The sequence below is a fragment of the Saimiri boliviensis genome, chromosome 2 (genome assembly GCF_048565385.1).
Source record: "Saimiri boliviensis isolate mSaiBol1 chromosome 2, mSaiBol1.pri, whole genome shotgun sequence".
Taxonomy (NCBI): domain Eukaryota; kingdom Metazoa; phylum Chordata; class Mammalia; order Primates; family Cebidae; genus Saimiri; species Saimiri boliviensis.
The window spans coordinates 212,490,556-212,504,350 of record NC_133450.1 but is presented as its reverse complement, the minus strand read 5'-3'; positions in this window follow the sequence as shown (position 1 = coordinate 212,504,350).

Here is a 13,795-nt window from a genome sequence, read left to right as displayed (position 1 = left end):
GTAGAAACAGTTCTGTGATAAGTCAGCCAGGAAAGGGCTATGCTCAGTGGTTTACAGCAGGCGTCCGCAAACTTTTTACACAGGGGGCCAGTTCACTGTCCCTCAGACCGTTGGAGGGCCGCCACATACTGTGCTCCTCTCACTGACCACCAATGAAAGAGGTGCCCCTTCCTGAAGTGCGGCGGGGGGCCGGATAAATGGCCTCGGGGGGCTGCATGCGGGCCACAGTTTGGGGATGCCTGGTTTACAGTAATGTTTTCAAATGTTATTGACCAGAACTTCCAGAAAAATGTACATTTTATACTGTGACCCAGTGCAGCCATAAGTATATATGCATATATAAAATATATACTTCAGATAATTGAATATATATTTCGAATAGTTGAAATATATCTGTAAAACATGTATGTGTGTGCAGATAACTACAACAACAGTTCACAAAACAATACCGACTCTTAATTGTGTGTGATTTGCTCTTATTTTTCTATTCTAATCAATTTCAATTTATTCCATTTTATTGCTTTTCATTGAAAAATGTGCTAGTTGCAACCCACTACATTGTTTTTACAGTCTGCAGTTTGTAAAACACTATGTTAGTGTGGGTTCCAGTTACAGCTCTGGGGTACTGGACCTAGCCTTCCACCCTCAGTTTTCTCATCTGTAAAATAATACCATTATTTTTCTCATCTGATTGTTGTGAGGACCAAGTAAAATGATGGTTACATATGGATCCTCAATAAATGAAAGCTTTCATAATAAAAATCATGAAATATTATCTAATTCATATTCTTCACTTTAAAGACAGGAAACTAAGAGCCGCTGAAAGGGAAGAAGTTCACCAGAGGTCACTCTAGTAATAAGCAGAGCTTGTGGCTGAAATCCAAACTTCAGATACATTCTAGTACTCCAGGCCACCTCTGAAACGTCCTGTTTTTTAGAAGCCGCACTAACTGCTCATGATGACCACATGTCTTCAAATGTCCCACTCCTTCTGTGCCTTTTCCAGCTTCTTAGAAACCCATTTTTACTAGGTTCCCTGCAGAGGCTTTTCAAGATGTCAGTGCCCCAGGGAGACCATGTGTTTTCCCACCTGCCGAGTGTAACAGCCAGTAAATGGATGTCTTGGTCAGGGAATGAGGCCACAGGGATGCTCAAATGGAAGAAGAGAAGTCTCCCAAAGGGCTTGCTTACTCACTCTCTGTCCCTCAGAGGGACTGACACTGGGAAGATGAGATGACAGAGTGTACTCAAGTTCTGAGTCTGGTCTATAAGAACTGCGGAGGCATAAGCTCAGGGTTTTGTGGGGAAGCTGATCGCTGTAAGTGAAGAATGTTTTCATCATTTTTGCATAGGCATAGGATGAGGAACTCAGCCAGGGCTTTCCAGCCCCATCATTCCTGGTGATCACCTGCTGCCTTCTTACCTGCTTGCCTTTGCTTAGGCAAGTTCTTCCTGCCTAGAACATGGTCCTTTTTTTAAAAAAAATTTATTTATTGCATATTCAAATCCTTCCCATTTTAATGCTCTTCTATGATGCCTCACCTAATCCCCCTGCTTTTCTATGATGCCTCACCTATCCCCAAGATACCTCATGGCAGCTGGTCATTCTCTAGCTGTATCATAGGTAAGTATATAAAATTGTTCTCTTCTACTGATATATACGTCCCTCAAGGGGCAGAATCCGTATCTGATCTATCTTCATGTCTTTCTCTGCCCCTAGCAGTACAGATACTTCTTGGCTTACGTCAAGATAAACCCATCATAAATTGAAAATATTGTTAAGTCAAACAAGCCTTTAATACACCTAACCAATTAAACATTATAGTTTAGCCTAGCCTACCTTAAATGTGCCTAGAACAATTGAATCAGCCTACAGTTAGGCAAAGTCATTTAACACAACGTATTTTTCTAATACGGTGTTGAAGATCTCATGTAATTTATTGAACCTAGTCCTGAAAGTGAAAAACAGAATGGTTGTATGGATACTCAAAATACGGTTTCAACTGAGTATCATTTTCGCACCAAGTTGAAAAATTGTAAGTCGAATCATCTCAAGCTGAGAACCGTTTGTATTTTGTTCATGTAAGGCATTGAAATGTGTATTGGGTGAATGAATGAGTGAAAAAATAGATGAGCATGTGGGTAGGTGACTGTTATGAAACTGTTTAGTATTACTAGAATAAGTTATTGAGGGTGTGTGTGTGTGTGTGTGTGTGTGTGTGTGTGTGTGTGTGTGTGTTTTCCATAACTAAATTACAAGCCAGAAGTTCTCACTCTTGGGTGCTCATGAGTATCACCTGGTGAGTTTATATTAAATTCTGCAAACCCACACACAGAAATTGTTTAAATCAGTCAGGGCTAGGCCCTGGAACAACCACATATTTAATATTCTCTCTCAGCTATTCTAATGTGCTGTGTCATGGTTCAGAGCCCACTGCTGTTAGCTTTCTGATTAAAAGGAAAATGATGCATGGAAGCTCCTGGTAGAGTAGCTGGTACATGGTAGTGCTCTGTAAATGTATATAAACACTGCCTCTTGTTCCTTCCTCTTGGGGGCTGGAACTCTATTATGCCTTTTCCTATTGTGCATGGAGCTGAGCCCAAGGGACAAGTTAGAGAGAGGGCAGCAGATGTTTCGGTGGGGAATGTGATCCAGTGTCCAGCGAGGCAGCCCAGAAGATGTTATATTCTCAGAACTTGCGTAAAATAATTGTAGACTACTGCATTCAGGGAGAACATTCTGAATATGCTTAGAATTGAGTTGGCCTTTGCTTGAATGGGCAGAATTTGATGAGCTGGCGAAAAACATGCAGGACATTCTAGAAAAGGAAGATAGCATCATCAAAGACAGGAAGATGGGGAGGGCTACCATGTGTCAGACAAGGTGCTGAGGACCTTACATGCACGGTCTTATTTAAAACTCATAGGAACTGGCCGGGCGCGGTGCCTCAAGCCTGTAATCCCAGCACTTTGGGAGGCCGAGGCGGGTGGATCATGAGATCGAGACCATCCTGGTCAACATGGTGAAACCCCGTCTCTACTAAAAATACAAAAAATCAGCTGGGCATGGTGGCGTGTGCCTGTAATCCCAGCTACTCAGGAGGCTGAGGCAGGAGAATTGCCTGAACCCAGGAGGCGGAGGTTGCGGTGAGCCGAGATCGCGCCATTGCACTCCAGCCTGGGTAACAAGAGCAAAACTCTGTCTCAAAAAAAAAAACTCATAGGAACTATTGCTCTCCTTACTATAAATTAGTAGGTAAGCAATTAGCTCAAGGTCACATTGATAGTAGATGGTGGTGCTGAGATTTAAATGGGGGTTTGTTTGAGATATTGACTGCTGGAAAAAAAGGGGGTAGGGGGCACAGCATATAGACAAGTCTGGCTGGTGGACTTGGAAAGAGAAGAGGTAGATAGATTATAAAGGCATGTTTGGGCTAGAATGTGGATGCTAGTATACCGTCAGACTTTGTTTTACCTTAAGGGACATAGGGAGTCATGAATTTTTGAATGACATGATACATATGGCTAAAAAGTACAGAGTCAAGAGTTAGCAGGGTTGACAGGAGCCTTAGGGTAAGTTATTTAATTCACAACTGGCCTAATGAGGAAATTGATTTTACCATTTCCAAGTTATTCTTGCTGGGAGATCAAACCTAACAATTCAACTCTTTCTAGAAAAAGAAATTTGTAAGCATCTGCACAAGCAGGTTTACAATCTCATTTCAGACTTTTTTCTTCAGGGGACATTCAACAAGAGTGTTTTTACTGAACACCTACTATAGGCCAGACCTAGTATGGTGAGCTGCAGAGAAAGAACTAGAGAAGACTCTCTCCCTTTCTCTTTCCCTCCCTATCGTAATGCCCTGGAAGACTAAACTGGAATTGACTCATCAGAAGTTTTCCATTATCTCCCAGCCATCTTTTCATGGAGCTGAAAATGCGCAGAATTACCTTAACATTCCCAACTGGGCCTTATTTTCCAAGCCACTTTCATCTGCTGTCTTGTTTTTCTTTGAACTACATCCAATTTATCACTTTTTTCTTTTCTTTCTGGAAACATGATGCTTAGAATTGAATGCAGCCGCCCAATTAAGTCTTAACCACAGCCAACTAGGGCATAGTAATTGTCTAGCTTGTTTTACATGGTGAAGTCTTATTAATAGGTAGACGAGGAAGGGGACACAAGTTTCCTTGGGCCATTTGAAATTTTATTTTGAAGTGGCATATGCAAAGGTGGACAGCAGAAACTAATAAGCCAAAGAAGCCATCAGCTGCCTTGGAAACATTCTTTTAAATTTTTTTGTGGTGTGTTTTATTTGGGAGGGTTTTGCATTCGCTTATTTTATTACCTTGACATTTTTATACCCCTGGTAACAATTTTTTTTTTTATATAAGTTAAGCTTTTACTTAGGTACAGTGCAAAGCTGTTCTTGAGATGAAAGCTGTTATCTGATTCAGAGCTTAATGTTTAAAAGTTCTCAAGCTGGTGAATCTAAAGACATTCCCTGCATAATTGTGTACTTAGAATTCAGCGGCAGTGTAAAAGAGGGAGAGAGAACGCTTCATGTTCTGTCTGGAATTACAAAAAAAGACAATTTATTTTTAAGTGAACTGGGGGAGAAGGGGGAAAGACTGTGATGAAGGTGTTTGGCTGAGTGACTGAAATACCATCTGGTGGCTTGGCTGGTAAAGAAGAGAAACCCTAGAAGGAAGAAGAAATGGAACACCTAAGCTGAAAAGGGACCAGCAAGTTCCGGGAGATGTAGTCTTAACCAATGATGTACATTTGTACATAGTGAAGGGGGTGAGATAGTTAGCTTAGCCCCTTTTGATAAGGTAATTATTATTTAATTTTTTTGAAAATTATGGTACAGCATATATAAGAAAATTGATCATTTTAACCATTTTTAAGTATACAGTTTCGTGGCAATACATACATTCACAATGTTATATAATCAACACCATCCTCCATCTCCAGAAGTTTTCTTATCTTCCCAAACTAAAATTCCATCTCCATTAAATGGTAACTTTCTACTCCCCTTCCTCCTAGTTCCTGGTAACTGCCATTCAACAGAAAGCAGTTATGTTTAAAAGGATAGAAGGAAGTAAAGGTGTTTGTGGCAGGGCAAAGCCACTCACACCAATTTTGTAAAGCGACTTCTCAGCATTCCAATGCCATTGTTTTCTTCCAGCCTAAGTTTAGTCTTTTCTTCTATGGTGGCTATACTTCCCCAGTTCCATGTCTTCTGTCTATCCATAGTCCAGACTATTACATCCGTGAGAACAGGTAGGCTTACGGGCACCTTCTGTGGTGCTCAGGATTCCTGTAACACAGGGTGCTAACAGCTAACTCTTCTTAAGTGTTTGCCATCAGCCAGGCACTGTGATAAAATATTTTACATCTTTTACCTCTAGAATCCTCACGGCAATCCTGCAAAGGAGGTAATGCTAAACTTGTCTTCCAGATAAAGAAACTGAGCATATGACAATTTAAGTAATTTGCTGAAGGTCAAGTGGAGAAACTAGAGTTTCAATATAAATCAATCTGTTTACCAAATATGGGCACTTTCCAATGTTCCTTTTAAAGCAAATCTTCATCAGCATCTTTATCTAGAGAAAGATGGAACCTTCAGACACAGGCACAATGTGGTTAGTAGAAGTTCATTTCCTTTCTAAGACAGTGTTTCCCAGAACACCAGTTCCACAGAATGGTGGTAGGTACAATATTTCTTGAAACTGAAATACTGTAAAAGATAGAAGAGTAAGGGGGAACTTTTTGTAGGTAGTTCAATACTTTTGGCATATGTTGAGTTAACACGGGTAAACAAAATCTTTCTTGCAGGACTTCTCAGAGCCTAGACTATTCATCCAGTTTGAAAGCTTATTTTTCTTTGTTTAATGACAATCTTGTGAATCTAGTACTCCATAAGAAAACTATGACAAATGCCAGGGGTGACATTCATAATATTTAACAACCGTTACAGCCTGATTGGCTGATCATAATGGGTCACACTCGAAACAGAATGAACGTGAGCCAACAACTTGTGTGGACATAACAATATGTGCTGATGGGAAATACCCCGTGCAGGACACTGGGCCTCATGGTGATCACGGCTTCTGGAATACGAACATTGCAGGGTCTGGAGAGCAGCTGAGCTGTCCACCTGTCCTAGGGGAAGGAGGAAGCCAGTTTCCTAGAAAGGCTCTTTGGGGATGTCCAGAGTTCATGGACTGATAATAAACTTTTGTCCGTCTCTGATGTAACCCCTTTCCTTACCTATAAGTAGAGGTTAGGATGCCTCGAGTCTGTCCATGGTAGATTTTTGCTAGGCCCTATTTTATTTTGAGTAGTAGCAGCATAGCTTATTGAAAGGAACATTAGATAGAGATCCAGAGGGACTCTACCTGGGATGCTAAGTAACTGGAGGTTGTTTTTTGCCCTTTGATTTGCCTGTCTTTGTGGTGAAGGGTATGGGCTAGGTTATCAGTTCTCTTCAGCTTCTAACATCTCACAACTCCATCTTTTGGACAGCTCTTATATTTGCTGATTCCCATTTTTAGTAAGTAACTATACTTTCTTCTCCCCTCAAGTAAAGGTAATGTATGTTTCTTCCTTACCTGTCATGCTATGCTACTACAAAGAGGAAGTTTCCTGCCTTTTGAATTCTTTGTCCGTCTGATTATTTTCCATGCTTGATGCAGCCAGGAGTGGAGTGGGGACATGTATCTTTACTATTTATTAAAAGGCTCCAAATCTCTGTAATCTTTCATTTTTTTCTCCTGTTAAATAATTCTAAACTTCTTTTTTGTTTCAACACGTTCGAGTGGTCTAATCATGGGCTGACGTGCATCTCTTGCTCTCTCTGCATCTTCTGCAGTGGGATGAGAGAAGAGGGATGAGGCTTATGGGAGACGCTTAAGGCTCATGTCCATTCAATTTCTACTTTGTCCACGTGGAAGCAATCTAACCTGGAAAACCCACCACTTGGATTGATGTTTAGGAAATTATCACAAAGAAACCAGAGTTACTGGTTCAAAGACATTGTTGTCATGTTATTAGTAAGAATGCAATACTGGAAGTGCACTTACGGTACAACATAGAGAACACATATAAGTAAAGTATAATAGAATGATAATTTTATGCAGTTATTTAGATTTTAGCCCTGAATTTGACATGGAACTTTAGGGGAGTTCTATGGCTGTGACTACATAAACTCCACAACTGCCTGCCTACACACAAGATTGAAGAGGAATGTGGATGAATAAACATGATTGATTTGTTAGGGTAGCGGGATTATGGATAAAATTGTTTTTTCTGTCAGTTTCTGTTAGCTGTAACAAATGTTTATTCAATGTATAAGATATGGGGAATTGTGTTATATATGGTGGGATAAACACTGACTTTAGAATCAGACAAATCTAGATTTAGATCCTGATTTTTGTTACATCTTTACGTAGGATTTTGGGCAAATATCTTATTCCCATATAGCTGCTGTGTGGAAAGTAAGTTCTTTTTTTCTTGTAAAATCAAATCAAATCAAATTAAAGGGAACTTCTATATTATAGTAAAATTTTTTAGCTTTATTATAAGCCAGAGTTTGACCTTTGCTGATTCATACTGACCCCTATTTAAGACTGTCTTGTTCTAGAATTAGTAGGAGACACTGTACCACTGTAGCATCATGGTTCTCCATTTGAGCTCTGGCATGCCCATGTCCTAATCACACGCATGGCCTTGGCAAGGGACCCTTCTGAGCTTCAATTTCCTCCTCTGTTGAGGTTTGACCTGGGTAGTAGGCAGCAGTCTTTTTTTGTTGCCTGAATTCAGAACCAGCTGAGAAAGAGACATCTGAGTCACAGACATGGAGATCAGAATATTACCTTTATTCCTTTAAAACCATTTTGAAAATGTAACATGGGTGCACAGCATGGATGTGTCCCCTAAGCCAGGTTTGTGTGTGTGTGTGTGTGTGTGTGTGTGTGTGTGTGCGCGCGCGCGTGCGCACGCTATGTACAGCACTGTACAACCATAGAAATTTCCTCCTCAGGGAGAACAGGCTCCTATAAGCTCACAGGAAGGGTGAGCAGAATGTAGCCAAGAGAAGCAAGATCAAAGACCCAGTTCCCTCTCCTAAACATACCCCCTAGACTCAGTGGGACTGCACACATTGTTTTTTATACAGTAGCTGGCATATAAATAATGTTCAATAAGTAGGGACTGCTAGCGTTCATCTACCAGCTTCCTAGGTAAAAGACTCTTCTGGATGCCTTCGTGGATGAATTGCCACACCAGTGGCAATTCATGTGGCCCCATGGCCAACCTCATGTGGCATGGGGTTGAGGGCGTGGACTTAGAAACTAGATGATCTGGGTATAAATCCTGGCTTCACCATTCCTGGTTGCATGACCCTGGACAATTTACTTAACCTCTATGCATGTTACTTTCTCCATCTGTAAAATGGGGATAGAAACAGCAACTACTCATAGATTCTTTATGAGGATTAAACAAGTTAATATTTGTGAAGCACTTAAAACGGACCCTGGGCACGTAGTAAAAATGTTTGCTAACTATAAATAAGTAATGAAGATCTAGATGTTAATTATGGGGCCCTCCCCGTTCCACAAGCTCAGTGGATTTAGGGCAAAACAATGTGACACACTGGATCACCTCTATTAATGAGTGTATTAGAGAGATTTCTCATCCCATGAAACCTCCCATCTCTTTTTTGTTAGAAAAAAATTGCTCTGTGGCTAGCAAGCAAGAATGATTCTGAGTTAAACTGCTTCTATTAGTACGTGCAGCATTTTAGACTATGGATCCACAGTCTTCTATACCCGTCTTACTACCCTAAATTTCTTCGTTAAATTTCCAGCACGATGAGGATTATTTATAATTTGCCCCTAACTGCAGCCCAGCAGGAGAACATGTTAATGAGTTCATTAATTAATTAGCTTGCATTTGCATAGTACTTTAGCATTTGCAAAGCCCTTTCAGATTCATTATTTCATTTTATGATCACAACACCCTAGTGAGGAACAAGGCAGGGGTTATCCAGAGTTTCAGACAAGGAGTCTGTGTCTCTGTGAAGCTAACTGGTCTGCCCTGGAAAACTAGCTCAGTGGTGGAGCCTGGATCAAACGCAGCTCTCTGTTCATTTTAGGCAGAGACTCTGGATTCTTTTATACCCTCATTTATATCCTAGCTCCAATCCATATTACCTGTGTGATCATAATCAAGTTATTCGGCCTCTAGGATCATTATTTTTCTAATCTTTAAAATAAAGATAAAAATAGTACCAACCTCATTAGGACTTATAAGAATATTAACCAAGTTAATTCACAGAAAGCACATAGTGTAACTTCATGGCCTGTGGTAGGTAATGCCATTATTATTATAAAGAAAGAGGCCAGGCACAGTGGCTCACACCTTTAATCACAGCACTTTGGGAGGCCGAGGCAGGCAGATCACTTGAGGTCAGGAGTTTGAGACCAGCCTGGTCAACATGGTGAAACTCCATCTCTACTAAAATACAAAAATTAACTGGACATGGTGGCAAGTGCCTGTAATCCCATCTACTCAGGAGGCTGAGGCAGGAGAGTTGCTTGAACCCAGGAGGCAGAAGTTGCAGTGAGCTGAGATAGCGCCAAAGCACTCCAGCCTCGGTGACAGAGTGAGACTCCGTCCAAAAAAAGAAAAAAAAAAGTGACAATAATCTTCTACTGAGTATAACACAATGTAGGCTGTGGAAGCATCATGTGCAAAAAAAGAATAAAGAAGATATATATTAGATCCCCTTTATCCAGTTGGGGAATTGGGAAAGCCTTCTCTGAGGCCTAGGGGCTGAACTTTGACTGGTGAATATAAATTTTTCCAAGCAGAGAAAGATGAAAGAAAATATCAGGGAGCAAAACTCTTTGGCCCAAAGCACAGTGCTGGTGAACCTATTTTCTGTCTTTTAGGAAAGGATAACAACTTGGTTAGGGAGTTGGTACATAGCAGTGGACGTGATGGCAGATATGTAGATTTGATATATTATGAGATGTCTGTGGTTGTGGTCATTGATGGAATACGGCACAGTGACAGCACAGAATGCTTGCTGGTTGAGGTGGTGATGGGGTGCAGGTATACAGTACCTAGTGGCTGAGGTGTAGGTGCGGGTACTGACAAGGTGAACTAGCATGACAAAGATTAAATTGTAAAGGGTTTGCAGTCCATGACAGTAGGTTTGTACTTTTATGATAAACCATATAAATGATGCATGTCTTTTTTTTAAGAACAAGGAGCAATTTTATCTGATCCATGTTTCAGAAAAATTGTACTGATTGGGAGCACATGGGGTGGATTCAAGATGAATCTTTCTAACACAGGAGCAATATTCCTGGCTTATCCTGGCATGTTCTCTGAAAAAGAACATGTTGTCTTTTTCTCACTTTTGACTTGACTTTGAATTTTCCAAGGGTCTGTTTCATTCTAAGCCTGAAGCATAAAGTTTGCAAGTGCAGATCTGAAAATGCAATGTCTTTCCAAAACCAAAGGGCTTAGATTTATAAATATGTAGAAATGTAGACTTTAATGGGACCTTAGAGACCTCTTAATTCCAAATTCTCATGTAATAAGTTGGGTAACAACAGTAATATTTACACATTTTCCTCTGGGCCTCTGATTCCACACACCTGTGAATCAGAAGCTCTGATATGTCTTGTAAGTCATCTGGCTGCTCAGGGGCAAATCACACTCATGGATCATCCACAGTTAGATGTGACAAAGAGCATGAGAGCCCATATAGGTCAACATTTTACTATACCGTAAGAAAATACCTGGTTGAATAAGTTTGGGGAATCTTACAGTTAATTTTAATGTAGCAAATTGACTGGGCTAAGAGATGCCCAAATAGCTGGTTAAACATTATTTCTGGCTGTGTCCGTTAGGGTGTTTCTAGAAAGGTTGGCATTTGAATTGTAGACTGAGTAAAGATCATTCTCATCAATGTGTGAGGGCACCATCTAATCTGTTGAGGTCCCAAATTGAACAAAAAGGCAAAGGAAGGGAGAATTTGCTCTGTTTGACCTAGGACATCCATTTTTTCCTGTCCTAGGACATCCATGTTCCTGGCCATTGGCACTCCTGGTTCTCAAGTTTTTAAACTTGGACTGAATTACACCACAGGCTTTCCTAGATCTTTAGCATGCAGAGGCAGATTATGGGACTTCTCAGCCTCTATAATCATGAGAGCCAACTCCAATAAATCTCTCTCTGAACACACATTGGGTGCACAAGTGCATGTACACACACGCACATACTTTTTTACTTTGGCCAGTCACAAGTTACGTTGGAATATTAAGTACTCTGCAGAAAAACAAAAGCAGCAACAAACAAACCGAAAACCAGCATTTCCCAAAATTAATGGATGACGAAAATACCATTTTAAAGAAACAGAAAACATTTCTACATCCCACTTTGAGACATTCTGATCCATCCAGTCTTCTAATAATCAGATAAGATCTGTGAGTTTGCTAGAGATACAGAAGTAGTTACTGCTAGAGCTCTGACTAGAATCCAAGTTCAATGTCTGGATGTTCTCATTTTTGTAAAAATATTCCAAGTTCTGAGTCTCCTGGCTTGGATCTCCATTATAAAGATAGATTTGGGAGAGTATCAGGACACACAAGAGCATAGCTATCTATCAATTATGACTATATGAGTCGCTGGAGAGTTTTTCTCTCTCTAAGTAACCAATATGCACTGGAGCTTTCTTGTTTTAAAATGTCTTGAAGAGTGAGGGTTTTATTTTTGTCTCATCTGTTTCTTTATCTGCATCTTGCATTTGTAGCAATCTAATAGTAGTTGCTGCTTTGTCCAAACAGAGTATTCTTTCAGAGGATGAGATATTGATCTGATAGTTTATCAGAGTGATATATTGGTTAATTGTGTTTTAATAAAGTCCAGGGAAGGAGCTAAAATAGTTTCTTCTTTATGAAAATGAAGGCATAATAGGAAGGTCACCACCTTCTTCTCTAACTCCAAAAACACTGCAGTGAACACAACTTGGATATCAATGGTTTGGCAGAGACAAGCTTGATGCTGACCAATCCTACTTCTTCTTGGAAATGAAAGATGACTATGTTTTCGAACCTCATTTAAACTGAATTTAGGACTATGTAACTTGGTTCCGGCCAATAGATGTGGGTTGAAGTGATTGCACTCAATTTCCAGTGTTGGTCCTAAAATCTCCTGTACAAATGTTTTCTTCCCTCCCTTTCTCTTCTTGGTGGCCATGAAGGTCTTGTGTTAAAGATAGGGCCAATGCTGGTGGGAGTTTCCGAGTTGCCACTGGAGGAGAATCACCAAGAGATCTACCCAATCTATACATTGTGGCTCAATAAGAAAAAAACATTTGAAACTATTGAGATTCCAGGGTCTATTGCTTACTTCAGCCTAGCCTAGTCTATTCTGATGAATATGAATAGCATGTCAGTGACTTTAATTTTCCCTAATGTATTTGAATATTGCCTATTGGAAAGAAGGGTTGATTCCTTAAACTATAAGCATTTGTATAGCACCTCACAAAGACAGTTTCACATCTCTCCGCTCTCCTTTGATCCTTTCAGTATCCTATGGGGAAAATCAGAAAAATTGTCATCATGCCCAATTTATAGGTTTAGGGGACTTGACTTAAAGAAGATTGTCCAAAATAACTCCAGGAAGGGGTCAGTGTTTTTATCCAAATTCCAAACTCTGGCTTCCGGTCTTTAACTCTAGGGCTCACTCACGATACTCTCTGCAGACTGGCACGAAGTTAGCAGATGGCAAAGCCAGTCAGGACATCCAAGATGGCTAATTTTATATTATCTATATTCTGAAGATAGGAGGAATTTGACTATCAGAATTTTAGAGCCAATGACATTTCCAAATTAAGAAAAACAAAATTCTTCTAACCATATTCTTATATTATTATGCTTTCCTTGCTAGCTATACATTGTTTTTCTATGTTTTCAGTGGTTACTCAAGAGATTAAAAATAAGTAGTATTGTTTGTTTTATTTAAAGACTAATATGAATTTGTACTTTTCCATTTCCTGGAAAATACAAGGAGCTTAGAACACTTTTAATTTCCTTTTACTCACTTCACTTCTTTGTATTATTTCATTGTGCTCTAATTTATAATTCTAATTTATAAAACTAGAATTCTATACATATTAAAGCTCACAAGACATTATTTTATTATTGTTTTATACAGTTAATATTTATGTTGATTTGCCACATCTCTGCTTACATGCGCGTCAATCAATATACTTTTCTTTCAGTCTGAAGTATCTTTTTAATATTTCCTATAGTCGAGATCTATTGTTGATGAAGTGTCTGAGTTTCATTTTTCTGAAATGATTCTGCTTTTGTTTCTTTTGATTGGTATAGAATTTTAGGTTGACAGTTATTTTCTTTCAATCTTTGAAAATATCGTTAAATTTTTCTTCTAGTCTCATGACTTCTATTGAGAGGTCAGCTGCAATTTTCATTGTTGCTCCATTCAAGGTAATATACATTATTTTTCCTCCAACTATTTTTAAGTTTTTCATTTTTTCCCTGGATTTCTTGTCTATATGGTTTTCTTTGTGTATATGCTGATGGGGTTTGTAATGCTTTTTGAATCTGTGGCTTGATGTCATTAATCAGTTTTGAAAAATTCTTCAAAACCTAAAAGGCAATAAAAAAAAGAATTTAAACTTCAATAACCATATACAAAAATAAAAATAAAAATAAAAAAAAAAAGAAAAATTCTTGGTCATTATTCCTTCAA